Genomic DNA, 418 nt, shown 5'->3' on the forward strand with positions numbered 1-418 from the left:
TGATTTTGGTAATAAAATTCAATGATTTGCAAGCGTTGCTCGTTAGTAAGTCTATTCATGATGAAATGTCAAAGCATACTGAGCATCTTTCTCTTGGACACCATGTCTGATATCCCACGTGATCTGTCAAATACTAATGCATGAAAATCCTAACCTCAAAAAAATCACCCGATACTTAGTCTCGAAACTTCGGGATCCCGAAATGTGTTCATGAAGCCAAGAAATTTTGGGACTTTAAAAGTGATTGGTAGTTTTTCTTATGCTTTCAGAAGACTGTGGTGGGTATTAAAGAAAAACAATTTTATCAGATTGGTAATTTAAAAAAGAATTAACGATTCCGAAATAACTATTTATGAAAATTTTTAAACAAATTTCACAAACCAGTGTAGGCCCAAAATTTCAAGATTGTAAAAATGTT

Source organism: Bactrocera latifrons, unplaced genomic scaffold, assembly GCF_001853355.1.
Source record: "Bactrocera latifrons isolate USDA-ARS-PBARC rearing strain unplaced genomic scaffold, ASM185335v1 scaffold_14, whole genome shotgun sequence".
NCBI lineage: Eukaryota > Metazoa > Arthropoda > Insecta > Diptera > Tephritidae > Bactrocera > Bactrocera latifrons.